Raw genomic sequence first — 15,623 nt, forward strand, 5'->3', positions numbered from 1 at the left:
AAAAATAAAATAAAATAAATCAGAGCACAAGAAGAAGTTAAGAGATAGGTAGGGCACTTTATTGCTGAAATTTTGAGAAAAGGTGAGTGGTCAATCTCCAGTTTTAAAATGAAAGCAAATTGTTCTCTGAATATTCAGTGCCTGTGGAGAACTCATAGATAGAACAGCATGGTTATTATTATTATTATTATTATTATCATCATCATCATCATCATCACAATTGTTATTACCATTATTATATGGTGCTGTAGCTCAAACCCAAGCCATCATACATTCTAGTAAAGACTCTATCACTGAGCTGCACCTCCCTGTTCCCACCATGGGGAGTTATATAATACATATAACATTTTGAAATTGTAATTCTTACCAACTGGTAGACTAAATAATGATGATATTCAGAAATTGCTAAAGGTCTTTTGGATATAGAATCTCAAATATCTTTTCACACATAAGTCTCTGAAAAGTTCTTGGAGTCTTATTTTTGTCCCTATGTATTTATTCATCCTAAGAAATGGAAATATGCATTTACAAAGTAGGAAAAATTATTTGTTATTCATTAAATGTAGAAATCACACTATATTTCATGCTATTTAATTATATTTTACACAAAAGTTTGCAGGAACAAATCATTATTCAAAAGAACATTTATATATTATAAAGATTATAAGCACAGTCATTTTTTTCATTTATATGTTAATTAATATAAGTGTTTCTTGAAAATTTTGTTTCATTTAAAAAAGTTTGCTGGAGCTGAAGAGATGGCCCAGTGTTTAAGAGCACTGGCTACTCTTGCAGAGGACATAGCAACTAACAACAGTAACTCCAGTTCTAGGAGATCTGCCGCCAGCTTCTGGCATTTGTGAACATTGTCCCTATGGGCACACTTATATACATGCAGGCAATACATTCATACATATAAAGTAAAAATAATAAATAAAAATATTTTAAAATAAAAATGTTTGTGGGATAGTGGCTTAAACTTGAGAGTGTTTCTATTTGATGAGACAGAACTGGAAATATGGAGCAGAAAAATCCAATGTCACTATGAATTTTTGAAGGCACAACACAATATGAGCAGATAGGAAACATTTTTATGAAAAGGAAGAGGCCATAGAAGTCATGAATATATGCCACAAACTCGCAGAAACACAGGGCCTGTGGGAATTATTTGAAACAGAAAAACAAGTCACCTGCAAAATTAGGATTATTTATATATCATATATAAAATTAAAAACTACCTACTTTATTGGTAAATAGAATGCAAATTACTTCACTCACATTGAAAATCAGAAGAGGCTAATTGATTATATAGATTTGATATTATGAGATTTTCTGCACAAAAAAAAATCCATTCAATATTTAGAAAACAATACTACTCAAACCACTTCTCACTAACCATGCCTTCTTCCCAATTAGGCTTATATGCATCATACAAATTTAGAGCCTTATCATTTGAAAATAAACTCCAAAAGCAATTCATTAAGTAGCCAAAAGTGTTTAGAGTATTTTTTCTTTTGAGATTCATATTCTGGTATTTACAGACATCATATATATAAGCATATTCATGAATTTATACACAAGTCTGCTTATACAAAGTTTTACATTTATATATGCATATATACTTTACAACTGTATATATGAAATGAGAATTATACACTAGTTTTTATTATGAAAGAGCATCTATGGTGGTAACTACATGGTAACACATTAAGACATTGCTTAAATAGAAACAGCCTGTTCTAACTTACATTTCAGCCAGGATGAACCTAAAAAATTCTCAGAATCTTCTCCTGCAGAATTCTCTTGGAACTGTGCTCCAGAACAAGGATTTTATATTTCTTTTATTGAAACAGCATATCCAACATAAAATGGGAAAGGAAAAATGGAACTGTCTTATCAGAGGACTATGTCCCTTCTGACGTCTATTGATCTAGGACACACACAACCAGATGTTACTAATTTAATCCCTGTTGTTTGCAACACAAATGGGATACCTCTTTGTTACTGCCAATGGATATTCAACACACACACACACACACACACACACACACACACATATTCATACACTATTTGGAAGTTAAGGGCAAGAAAATGCCATTTAGAATTAAGGCTATATTCCCAGATCACAAGAGGACCCGAAGGCACAATAAATTTTTTTATATTATAAGTCAAAATAAAATTAATATTTTATTGCAGTTTTGAGTAAAAGTCATTCCTGTAAGTATTATCATTTTTTCTTGAATTTCATTTGTGACTTTTAGAGGTGTTTTTTTCAAATACCCATCTACAACTTAAGGGACTATTACAGCACACATTCCAAGTGATTTGTTTCATAGATACCTAAGCATTCTACTATGCAGATAAAATTTTTTTCTTATTAAGGAGAAGGAATGAGAACCCAAATTCATGGGCGCACATTTATGGGGACATTTAAATACTCACATCAGAGCTGTTCTGAAATTTCATCTAATCCAAATGAAACATGTCATATAAACAGAGGTACTGATAATACAGTTCTTTTTGTCTTAGATTATTAAAGTACAAATTTCAATCTTGACTTATGTAATAGTTACTTTTCTGTTTTTGTGATAGAAACACTGACCAAAACAACTTATAGAAGGAAGAATTTATTTATCTTATGGTTCCAAAGGGACAAGAGTCCATCACAGTGGCAGAAGTGGCTGGAGGAAGAGAAGAAGCTAACCTCTCACATTTTCAATCAGGCACAGGAAACAAGAGAGAAACTTGAGATCTGGCAAGGCTTAAGGACTCTCTAAGCCCACCCCCAGTGACGTGCTTCCTCCTGCATAGCCACACCTCCTAAGACCTCCCAAAACAGCACTACCAACTGGGGACAAAATGTCTAAATAATTGGAGCCTATTGGGGACATTCTCATTCAAACCACTACTACTTGTATCAGATTATATTATGCCATCTGTAATAGTAGTCCCATAAATCAAAGTCATAAAACAGAATGCAGGTTTTATTGGAAATCTGTCATTTTATAAAAAGACAATAACAAAGTACATATGAATAGCAAAGAGAAATCGTATCCAGCCTGAAATCTGAGAAAACGAAAAAGTTTAGGAGTCTGCAACCATCATTTTCAATCTCAAATTTTAGTCCAGTGATTTAAAATTTGCAACAAATCTTCTAAGATTTTTTAGGATTAATTGAATGATTCATTGAATCACTGACATCATACAGATGCACACAGATATCATATGAGCAACATGCTTAAAATAGAATTTCTTCAACATGGAATAAACTAGCACTCAAGGAATTAAACTTCTAGAAGTAACATTTAAATCATTCTCATTTGCAGTTGCTGTTAGTTTTTTTAGTAAATCATCACTCACTAAGCTTTAATGTTATGGAAAAAGTTTTACTATTAATTGTCCTGCATATAAAAGTATAAATATTGGGGCTGGAAAGATGGCTCAGCAGTTAAAATCCTGGCTGCTCTTTCAGAGGACCTGAGTTCATATCCCAGCACCCACATAGTGACTAACATCCATCCATAACTCCAGTTCCATACCCATAAGATAAAAATAATAAATAAAATATTTTTTTTAATTAAAAACAAACAACAGAGCTGGCAAAATGGTTCAACATGTGATGCCATTTGTCCCAAGCCCAAGTTCTAACCCTGATATACAGATGGTGGAAGGAGAAAGCTAGCTCCTGAAGGTGGCCTCTCATCTCCATGCATGGCCCCCATACAAAAAAATATAAAATTTAAAAATGTACTTAAAATTTTAACAAAAACAGCAAAGAAATTAAAAAAATCGCAGGTGAATCTAAGAACACAATGGCCCTTCAAGGGTAAAGAGTTGGCTCAGCATTTTAGAACACTGACTGCTATTCCAAAGATCAGAGGTTCAGTTCCCAGAACCCACACAGCAGCTAACAATTGTCCTTATTCCTAGTTTCAAGGAACCAGTGCACTCATCTGGTCTCTGCTGGTACTGCACTTACATAGTGCACTTACCCACATGCAGGCAAAACGCTCATACACATAATATACAAATAAAATTTAAAAAATAAGGCATTAATAAAAACTACATAATGTGATTAATTAAAACTAAAAATGCTAAAGTACATAATGATAATGTGCATCAAACTGACAAAGAAAGCGCATTTGATTGGTAAAAGTTCTCAGCAGTAATACTAATATTTATTAAACTTTCAAAATATTTACCAATGATTGTCTTTCAGGGATGCCAGAGCTGGAACCCTCATTTACTAATATCTCTTTGTTCCTATCATATTCGTATGTTTTGTACATAGAAGTATGCCAGGGTCAAACTACCAAACAATATAAGCAATACCTATAGGAAGAACCCTTTTTCCAAAGTTATAGTCCTGAGTTTACTATTATATAGTTATGAGAGAGAGAGAGAGAGAGAGAGAGAGAGAGGGTTAATTTGATGTGCTTTATTAAAAAAATTAGCATGTATTTCAGTAACCCCACAGATTACCATCTCCTCTAACCCAGGTCACACTCCTTACTCAGTGGTTCCCAGTTCAGAACATCCCCCATGCCTGTGCCCGTAGGACTGTTCTCAGAGCAACCTCCATGGACTATGTCTAAGCAAGCCAGCTGTTGTATTGGGTTCTTCCTCTGATTCTATGAACCAGTTCAAGCTAGTGCCTGCTGCTAAATTCCCTTTTCATTTTTCTATTCTTATTTTTGAACTCATGTTCTCTCTGCATCAGCCTCTGAGTACTGAGATAGCAGGTGTACAAGGCTTTTTCTGTTTACTGCAGGGAGGCTGTTGGACCTACGGCAGGCACACCCTTTTCCATCTGAGATACTCTCCACTCCAGTGTGTCTGTTGTCATCTCTTCTTCAGCCTTGAGGTAGTGGCTTTCTTTGCCCCTGCTACTTGGGAACAGTTAACTTTTTCTCTTAGTTCCTGATATGATATAGTCAGATATATTCAGATTAACTTCTATAATCTTAACGTATACTTTCACAGTATAGTTCTTCATACTAATTTTTCTTATTTTATGAATGAAACTTCTCTTAGCTACATGTTCTCTTAACTGGTACAGGGAAATATTCAGGGTAGTTGCTGACAACAGTGTAATGTATAACTTAAACAAGCAAAGGGAAAAAGTAGAGAATCGGTCAACAGAAAAGGAAGAAATAGAAAAAAATGAAAATGAAAACAAACCTGTAAACATGCACAAGCAATATTATAGAAAACATATGAACAAATTAATAACCATAATGAAAGTGAGAGTACCGGCATTGCCATTAAAAATAGAACTATAATATTGTATCATAAACCACAAAATTAAGTAGAAAATTATTTAAATACCAAAAATATTTTATTATTTTTATTTCATGTGCATACATGTATTGCTTGCATGTAGGTGAGTGCACCCATGTCGTGCAATGCCTGCAGAGGTCAGAAGAGGCTATCGGATCCCCTGGGACTGGAGTTATGGACAATTGTTAGCAGCCATGTGGGTGCTGGGATTCAAACCCAGGTCTTCTGCAAGAACAGTCAGTGTTCATAACCACTGAGCCATCTCAGATAGTAACCAACTGTGACTAGTAATGATCAGATAGATAGAGACTGGAGACACATATGCAAACATGTAAGTGTTAGTAGCATTAAAAATAAGTTTTCCTGTATGAAACGGTATATTTTAAAATGAAATGGAGATCTTTTTTTAAAGGTTAAAACCTCATTCAATTTTATGTCTTACAGGATTTACAATGAGTTCAATTTTGTATAACTGTATTAATTCAACTGTTAACCTAAAAATTTACAGCCAATATTGAAGAGATGCATCTTTGCTCTGGAAATTGTTATTGAATATGTTAATGCTGTAATGAAATGCTTCTTTTAATCATGTTGTTATTAAATAAATCATTAAAAAATAGAAAAAATATAAAGACACAGAGATATTAAATAAAAATGAAGATGGAAAAATAGATAAATAGAAATGACAACCAATATTATGTATAAAGAACATATATGTGTATTTAAACAGTCAATTGCTCACTTGTGAATGTGCCCAAGAACATGTGATCAGCAACCCTGTTCATTGAGAAAATGCAGCCTAAACCCACTGAGAGTGCCACACATCTCACCAGCATGGTTAAAATAAAAGTAGTGTCAACCTCAGATGCTGAAGAAGATGGAGAGGAATAGAGTCACTCATACTTTGTGGAGAGGTATATAAAATGCTACAGTTACTGAGGAAAAATATTTAACAGCCTGGTTCTCAAGGCAGTGATTTTGATGTTTAAATTTACTTCCACTCACATTTTTAGTTACCTGCCAGACTCTGAGGTACAATCTACAATTAAATGCTGAAGCATATTTATTTAAAATTAGATAATTTTATTTGATTTATTTATTTGTAGGGTTTTTTTTTACATCGCTATGGAACAAATCTAGAACCTTATACAAGCTAGGAAATTGTTCAGCTACAGCGGTACTATATCTCTAGTCCTGTTCTAGTTTGCTTTCTGTTCCCATGATAAACACTGTGAACAAGAGCATGAAAGGAAGAGTTTATCTGGTTTACAGGTTACAATACAACACTGAGGGAAGCCAAGGCACAAACTCATGGTAGGAGGCTGAAGGCAGGAAATGAAGCTGAGACCATAGAGGAATGTTGCTTACTGTCTTGCTTTACCTGACTTGCCCAGCTAGCTTTGGGGTACAGCCAAGACCCACCTACCCAAGAATGGCATTATGTATGTTGGGCCTTTCTACATAAATTAGAAATCAAAGAAATGCCCCAGAGATATGCCCACAGTTCAATGTAATGGAGAAAATCCCAGCAAGTGATGTTCTGTCCCCCCCGCCCCGCCAAGGCATCAAGTTGACAACCGAGATTAGCCATCATGGAGCTGAAGAGCTGACTTGGTGGTTAAGAGCACTAGCTATTCTTGCAGAGGACTGGGGTTCAGTTCCAAACACACACATGGTGGCTAACAAACATCTGTAACTCCAGTTCCAGGGTACCCAACACCCTCTTCTGACCTCCATGGGTAGTGCATGACACGGGTGCACTTACATACCATACATTCATGTACACATAAAAATAATAAGCAAAATATTACAAAAAAAGATTAGTCATCACAAGTCCTTTCCTAAGATAATTCTATTATTTGATTCAGCTTGGTATGTCTGTAAGTTTATTGTTTTTTCTTATTTGATTTGTGATTTTCCTGGTTCTTGGTGTTACAAATCATTTCCAATTATATCACAGAACTTTTTAATGCTTATGCTAGGAGGTTTTGAGTTCTTAATGTTATGGGGTGCTTACCAGAGATGACTACTCAGAAAAAGTTTTGCCAAATGAAAGTCATTGCTGTCCAGGGCTACTACACCAGGGTGTTAGAACCCAAGTGTGTGAAATGTAATAGGGTACCTTCTTGACCGTAGCTGTGCCATGTCTAAAATTTAGGCTGATTCTAGTCTCTGAAATTATCAGGCAGTTGGCCTAGGGTGTGGGAACACTGTCAGCTGGACCCCAGTTGTATTGGAAACAGGTCAGAATGTCCTGAAAAGCACCTGCTAACTACAGATTTAGGGCTTCTGTAGGTTATACTTAGCTTCCTTCTACAAAATAGTAATTGTTGCTTAATAAAATAAAATTTGTTAACAGCGTTTTGGACCTGTAGGCTTGGGAACTTAAACTTTTCATCCCTGGCTATGGTTTCTCTGTATAAAAATTCACCCTAGAGATGGCTTGGTGCTACAAACTTGGGTTCAGACACCTTTGTGCAATAGCCCTGACCAGCAACCACTTTCACTTGGCAAAACTTTATCTGTGTGGTCTTCTCTGGTGAAATACCCCATAACATAATCTTATTATTTATTTTGCTTTGTTATTTTATTAACAGCAGTCATGTTTAGGTTTAGTACCCAGGTCCTGATCCACTTTTATGAGCTGTATCACCAAAGACCAGCTCAGTGTTCAGAACAATAGGGTTATTTTGATGTACTTGCTTTGTCTAATACTAGTTTGAATCATGGTGTTCTCTTTTGGTAGTGAAAAGGATTTCCCCCAAGATAAATTACCATGTAAATCTGAAATCCATAGTGTCAAATTAGCTTGAGGCTTGACATCTCTGTCTACATCAGGTTTTTTGATTATTTCCCCTGACTAGTGAGTGATTCCTGGTGGGAGAGGGAGAGTCTCAGCTCCAATGAGTCAAGTCTTTGGACCTGGCAATCTGTGGTAGAAGCTATCTCTCTTGCTTCTGGATGCCTAGGCTGCTTCCTGGGACAGGTACTAGTTGTGGCAGGAATCAGTTCCATCAGTATCCTCTGGTACCCCACTATTGCTCAGCAGAAGATGGCAATCTCAGATCCATGAGGTCAGAGACAATGCCCAGGCCTAGTTGCTTGTAGTATTTGGTTAACTTAACTTATTCTAGTCTCCTGCTTCAGTAGCTCTTCACTAGAGACATAGTGACTCTCAGGTGAATTTTTCTAATGACCTCTTATGGTTGGCTAGGATCCTGATGGTATTAGTTACTATTCTGTTGCTATGATAAGCACCATGATGAAGGCAACTTATAGAAGGAAGAGTTTGTTTGCCTTACAGTTCTAGAGAAATAAATGTCAATCATTGCAAGGGAGGCAAGACAGGAAGCATCTGAAGCAGAAAGCTGAGCACTCACATCTTCAAGCAGGCACAGAAAAGAGACAACTTAAAATTGGGACATGGCTACCTATTCTGAAAACCTACCCCCAGTGATATGCTTCCTCCAACATAGTCACACCTCTGAAAGGTTTTATGCCTCTCCCCAAATTGCAACACCAAAGGGACTAAGTTGTGAAATATTTGAAGCCTATGGATGACATTCTCATTCAAACCGTCACATTTTAATCCCTGACTTCCACAGAACCAAGACCGTATCATAACGCAAAATGCATTACTCCAACTTCAAAAGTCCCTGTAGTTTTTAACAGTATCAACACTATGTAGTAAACCAACCTCCAAAGTCTCTTCGGAGACTCAAGGCACTCTCTTACTGTAAAATCCAAAAGAAAAATTACATACTTTCAGAATACACATTCTCATTCAACAAGAGTGTAATTGAGCTATACTGAGGAAATACTGACCAAAGTAAGACCAAAAACCAGCAGGGCAAACACCAAATCCTGTAGCTCCATGTCTGATATCTGTGACTTTAGTTCCAAAGGACTTAGATGATTCTGCCGTATCCCAGCTTTGTTGCCTGCAGCATCTCTCTCTCTCTCTCTCTCTCTCTCTCTCTCTCTCTCTCTCTATCTCTCTCTCTCTCTCTCCCTGGTACCACTTCCTGTATATAGCTCTCCTTGGCAGACATCAGTCAGATACTTTGCCAAATAACCAAGTTGCTGTTTAAGTCCTTGTTTCCATCTCTCTCTGGGACATCTTGAGCTGGACCTCTACTAAGACAGGCTAAGCACTGTTTACAGCATTCAACTGATTTTCTAATCTAAACTCCCAAAGTCTTCTACATTGCTCAAAAAAAATTCTCAAGTTATTCACAGAAACACCCAATTCCTGGTACAAATTTCTCCATTAGTTAGCTTTCTGTTGCTGTGATAAATACCATGAACAAGGTAACATAGAAGAAAGCATTTATTTTTAACTCTAGAGTGATAAGAGTCCATCATGGCCTGGGAGGCACGGCAGGAAGCATCCAGAGCAGAAAGCTGAGCACTCACATCTTTAAGCAGGTACAAGAAGTAGAGAAAGAAACAGAAAATGTGATATAGCTATATACTCTCAAGGTCTGCCCCAGTGACATGCTTTCTGTAGCATCGCCATACTTCCTAAATATTTCATGACCCTTCCCAAACAGCACCATGAAATGGGGACCAAGTGTTCCAATACTTGGAGCCTATGAGGGACACCTCATTCAAATTACTAAACTGATCCATCCTCCATTGTGTTGGTCCTCCATGGCATTGTCATTGGATTGAGCATTCCATCCTGAGGATGCATAAGTCTACCTGAATGCCCTTTTGCTGTTATTGTAGGGATCAGATGATAAAAGCTTATGGCTGGGGGCACTGACAACACAGTGGCCAGTAACAAGGATGACAGAGTATATGTGTTCCAGTGGTGTGGTTGGGGGGGAGGCTATAGGAGTTTGCTATTTGGGATGTGGGTATAAAGATGAATAAGATTGTTTGGGATGTTCTGTATGAAATACACACCAAAAAATTCAATAGATAAAAAATTAGTTATATTTGAGGAAGAAGTATAAAAATTTGCTTCATGTTAATTAGTAAATATGAAAAATATTACCACTGAAATCTACTTGATGAATTTATATCTGTGCTCAGTTTCCAAGGACCTCAGAAAGTATCCAACTGTGACTAGTAATAATCAGATAAATAGAGATTAGAGACGCATGTGCAAATATCTAAGTGTTAGTTGCATTAAAAATAAGTTTTTCTGTATGAAGTAGTATATTCTAATATGAAATGGAGATCTTTTTAAAGGTTAAAACTTCATTCAATTTTATAGGGTTTATACTGAGTACAATAATGTTTAAGTATTAATTCGACACTGTGAACCTAATAATTACAGCCAACTTTGAAAGAGGTGCATTGCTCTGGAAACTATTATTGACTATGTCAATGCTGTTATAATGAAATGCTTCTACTAATTATGTGGTTATTAAACAAATTTACAAAAAAAAAAGCTTTCTTCTTTATGTTGAAAGGGAGAAGGAAAGAGGGTTTGCTAACACACTAGAGTTCCAAAGACGTTCCTCTTGCAATATTTCAGAGATCTTCTCTGACTAATTCTTTACTACATTTAGGGTATACAATATTTAGCATGAAGGAGCAGAGAGAAAAAGGAATATGCCATCTTGATCAGAAGTTAACCCAGTGTTACAGAAAGTATGTTTAATATTTAATCTATCACTGAAAACTCATGAGCAAGTAGAAGAAAACCAATGGTATCATTTAGACCCAGTCTAAAAACCCGAAAATCAATGTTGTGATGGAAACTGTTTAGACTGGAGTCTAAAGGCAAAAGAACTTGAAGCTCCCCTGTCCAAAGGCTAGGGTTAAAATGGAGCCCCTGGCTCAAGTAGAGAAGGCAAGAATTGACCCTTCTCACTTTCTTTCTAGTCTGTTTCTTCAGTGGGTTGGACACCCTCATGTGTGAGAGCAGATCTTATTTATACAACTTAGAAGTATCAGTAAAATAAATATCCTTGAACTGACTAAAATAATGTATTAAATGTTACAATTATAATTGAAGCGTAAGGTCACATGACTAATGGAAAGTTAAATGAAAATGCATAATTGTTTCATAATTTGAAAGAGTAAGAAACATAACATATTTTATATGAACTCATGCTAATTTTATTGTATTGATATCATTGATCTCCTATGTCCTTCAATACTTATAAATGATGAGCCAACAAGATGGTTCAGTTAGTAAAGGCACTGGCCTCCAAGTCTGAAAACCTGGGTAGGAGAGAACCAACACCTGCAAGTTGTCCTCTGACCTTCACATACACATATATAGCATGGACCATGATGAAATGCATAATAAATAAATAAATAAATAAATTAATGGATGGTAGACAATGACTAGTATACTCATTTTGTCATAAATATAAATTTGCTACCTTTCAGCAAGTTTACATGAAAGAAAAAAAGCACTGATCTGCATTACATTATAATACGGAAAGCCAATGTTTGTGTTGTCTCTTTCTGTCTTGTACTTCTATGTTTCTATGTCTGTTTCTCTCTCTCTCTCTCTCTCTCTCTCTCTCTCTCTCTCTTCTCAATTTTAAAGTTTCTCCAACTAACAAGACAAAATAGATGGCTGTGTAAGATTTGCAAAGAAAACCAGAAATGGATCTTGAAATACTTGTTAAATCTTTCCCCTCCATTCAGTCATATTTTCTGGAAATTAGGATCAAAGACTGGACTATATCCCTTAACTGGCATAGTGGGATTCAAAATTCATTCCTTTATTATGTATTTGTTCTTAGTTTATGGGCTCAATTTTCCATAGAGTATTTGTAGTACTTGCAGGAGAGTTTACAAACTCTCCTTTTGTTGGCTTTTTCCCTCTTAAACATATGTTCTTGAGTTCTTGGACTCTGATGAATATCCTCTGTCTCAGAGGGTACCCAGAGGCCATTTTTTCTTTACCTCTGGCCTCAGGCTGGGCTTTAATTACTTCTGCTTAGGAAGCTTTTTCAATTCTGGGTGGGCACAGATATATTTTTCTCCCTGTTGTGTTTTTTTCCTCATACAGAATATCCTTGAGCTGAAGCATATAACAACAACAAAAAATTAATAATACTTCCTATCCTAGCTTTACTGGGGCTGTGGAGATTTTCTGCATCGGAAGAAAGACAAGCAAAGTAGTTTGTATTAAATAACAATATTGAAAATAGAATCAAACTCATATTCTGGGTCAAATAAAAAAAATAAAAATAAAAACCAACTCCTTTCTGCCTCCTTCTGCATTTTCTTCTTTTGGCCAAAGAAGAAAGAAAAGAATCAGAAAGAGAAGTTCTCATGCGGGTACACATAGACAATGTTGTTGTAATCCTAACATTTGGAATCTCAAGGGAACCTTGGTTTCCACGGCAAGTACAGTTTTATGTCTGACATGCTGCTCTAATACAAGATGGTATGAATGTTGACAGACGGCAAAATGGCACTGCAGCCAACGTGAGAGTATCTGCTAATCATAATCTGGAATTTTCTTTGTTATGGTCTGGCAAACTTCCAATGATCGAACTGAAGTAAAAATAGTAGAACTACCAGAGATTCCTCAGCAGGCATTTGTCTGAATCTTTTCCATGTCCCTTTAGCATTGAATGTTTGGGTTTTTTTTTTTTCTTTATGTTTAGTATATGGCCCTGTCTAGTTTAGTAAAGTCATCAAAGGCTTTCAAAAACACGTACCTAAGTAGCCTGTTCTCTTGGCACACACTTTCAATTCCAGCACTTGAAAGGCAGAGAAGAGTGAATCTCTGTGAGTTCAAGGCCATCCTTGTCTCTATACTGAGTTCTAGCCTGGCCAGGTTACACAGTGAGACCCTGTCTTAAAAAAACCATCTTTGTTTTTAACCCTTAAAATAAAATGCCAATAATCTTTTATCTATTATATAGTTCCTTTTGTAAAACACAGTTTCTTAAATAAAACTTCTAAGGTTTTAGGTCATTCAATGAACAATCACTGTACCAGTTCAATGGCCAAGAAGCTGAAACATAGATGAATCAATGACCTGGCGGTAGCCAGCCTCATAAATAATCACATAGATCTTAAGCCACAGGTTTTTGCCTGTGTTCTAAAGTAGGATCATAGACCCAAATCTTGCCTTTAAATCATGTTCTGTGGTACAAGAGAGTTGGCTCAGGGACATCTTGCTCTTCCAGAGGACCCAAGTTTGGTTCCTAGCACCCATGTCAGGTGGCTCACAACTACCTATAACTGCAGCTCCAGGGGATCTGACTCCCTCTTGTGGTCTCTGCAGGACCTGCACATGCATGTACACACACATACACACCACACACACACACACACACACACACACACACACACACACACAATTAAAACATAAAATAAAATCTTTATAAGAAAACATGTTCCTGGGCAAAGAATCTCCCAGGTTTTACTTACAGGAATAATTTTAAAAATACATCCTTCAGACTTCTGCAAGGTATAAAATACATACTATATGTGAAGTGTTTAGAATAGCAACACCTTCCCTGTTCTTTCCTTCATCCCTTTTCTTACTGTTTTATTTCCTGAGGAATAATATTTTTTAGCCTTCATACAGGTTTCATATCTCTCTTCAGTTCTTTTCACCATTCTATGTTACACTGTCGTCCCTTCTTTAAATGCTCAATCCTGCCATTTTCTACCTTGGATCTTCCTATTGATTAACATTTTCAAAACCACTTGTACTTATGAAAGTGACCACTGTTCTCTGTTATCTTTTCCCCTCCACCACCCCACACTAACTTTTTTCATAGTGCCATAACTTTTCATAGTGCCACATAACTTTTCATTTGGAAATCATTTTGTAAATCCTACAAAGATTTCATTCTCAGGAAGGTAAAGGCTAGAGATTCCAGGGCTTTATGCAGAGAACCAGCATCTGTCTGTGCACGGGAGCCGGGAGCCCTGAAGCCAGGTCAGGAGTCCCCAGGAATGAAACAGGTCAGCCGCCCTGCTTTTGCAGCGTCTCCTCCCACACCCCAAATTTTCACCATTTTTCTTTCTTGAATTCATTTGGTTCAGTACTCTTCTAATTCTTTTGTTCAGTTAAAGGGTAACTTTTGAATGACTCCTTTCAGTGTGGAAAACCTTAATCACACATTACACCTCTACTTTCTCCAGTGTGAGGTGCAGTGTTGGGTATTAAGCAATCCTTCAAAGATGCACCATCAAACCAGTGAACATATCTTTAGATGCAAAGTCCAAGTAAGTAGTGCATATTTATAAATTATACAATGATGTGTCCAACTCTGTCTTCTTTCACAAGTATTCACAAAATCTCCAAATTAATTCTCCCAGCAAAGGCTCCCAAATTCCCACAATGTTCACATATCATTTCCATTTCTTTAAGCAAAACCTTCCACTAAATTAAAGATAGTAAGACATTTTTTACAGCATATATTATTAGGAAGTAAGTCTTCCTTTAAATTTTGTTTTCCTTTTACTCCCATTATTAAATTTATTTTCTAGAGCACTTTCAGGTTCTGAGTTAAACTCTTTGTGCATATAGAGAGTGTACCTATCTTCAGACTGATGCAAACTCATCTGTTGTCCATAGCTTGCACCAAATTTGTTACTACCAGTGAATCCACATCAAAACATAGTTATCATCCCAGGCCATTCTCTAGAGTCAGGTTCGTTCATTCAAGTCTTGTACGATCTGTAGTTCTGGATTAAAGCACACTGACACATATCCCCCCACTGCATCATCTTAACAACAGCACCGTGTCCTGTCCATCCTTCCCTTCCTTCTCCTATACCACTGGAATCATACAGAGTAGCCTTTCCATTTTATATTATACTTTCATATTGCTTCATCATCTTATGCCATCTGACCACACATTCTTTTTATCTCTGAATGTTATATTGTCTGTATGTACCACAGTCTAGCCATGGACCAAAGAGCATTCTACTTCTAAATTTGGACAATTATCAATAACTTATAAGCATTTGTATACAGATTTCAGGATAGAAATGATTTCAATTCATTTGACTAAATATTCTGGAGTATACATGCTGTATACTAAGGTTGAATATTTTTAGTCTTGTAAGAAACTCTTGAACTTGCTCAAAGTAGACATTCTATTTTGTACTACTGGTAAGAAGTGTGAGTTGTTCCACAGTTAAGAGCACTGGCTGCTTTTGCAAAGGACCTGAGTTTGGTTCCTAGCCCCCAAATGGCAGCTAACAACCATTTGAAACTCCAGTTTCAATGAACTTGACTCCTTCTTCAGGCCTTCGTGGGCACTGTAAACATGGGTGCACTTACATACATGCAGGCAAAATATCCATATACATAAAGTAAAAATGAGTCAATTGAAAAAAAAAAAGAAACATGAGTTCCTGATGTTCTACAGCCTTATCAGCATTTGGTGTCATATATA

General features: G+C 36.3%; 1 protein-coding gene across 1 annotated transcript in view; it reads right to left on the reverse strand.

The window, feature by feature from the left end:
- LOC115069590 (protocadherin Fat 3-like) overlaps positions 1 to 15,623 on the reverse strand; it is a 122,484-nt gene that overhangs the window by 37,186 nt on the left and 69,675 nt on the right. The gene's annotated exons all lie outside the window — the stretch shown is intronic.

This window comes from Nannospalax galili, unplaced genomic scaffold (genome assembly GCF_000622305.1).
Source record: "Nannospalax galili isolate Female #2095 unplaced genomic scaffold, S.galili_v1.0 scaffold973, whole genome shotgun sequence".
In the NCBI taxonomy this organism is placed as follows: domain Eukaryota; kingdom Metazoa; phylum Chordata; class Mammalia; order Rodentia; family Spalacidae; genus Nannospalax; species Nannospalax galili.